Consider the following 362-nt stretch of genomic DNA (forward strand, 5'->3'; position numbering starts at 1 on the left):
ACCATGGTCGTGAATAAATATTAATGTGAAAGCACAAAGTTCTTCTTTTTTAATTTAATTTAATTTAATCCTACCAACATCATGGAACCACCCACATTGTAGTCATTTAGTAGATAAAAACTTCTCACCTTCGACAAAAATGTTACCATAATGGAAGTTGATTTCATAATTTAAACAATGGATCTCTACTTCCACGGATTAAAACTGTAGTTAACTCTATACTATCAAATACCCATTAATTGTTCTAAAATTATTTTGCTTTCTTATATGATATGTACCCATTTATGAGAATGAGGAAAAGGGTAAAAATATCAAGATCATGAATATAGATTGACATAAAACCAGAGCTTTCTAAAAAACTG

Source organism: Ischnura elegans, chromosome 9 (genome assembly GCF_921293095.1).
Source record: "Ischnura elegans chromosome 9, ioIscEleg1.1, whole genome shotgun sequence".
Lineage (NCBI taxonomy): Eukaryota > Metazoa > Arthropoda > Insecta > Odonata > Coenagrionidae > Ischnura > Ischnura elegans.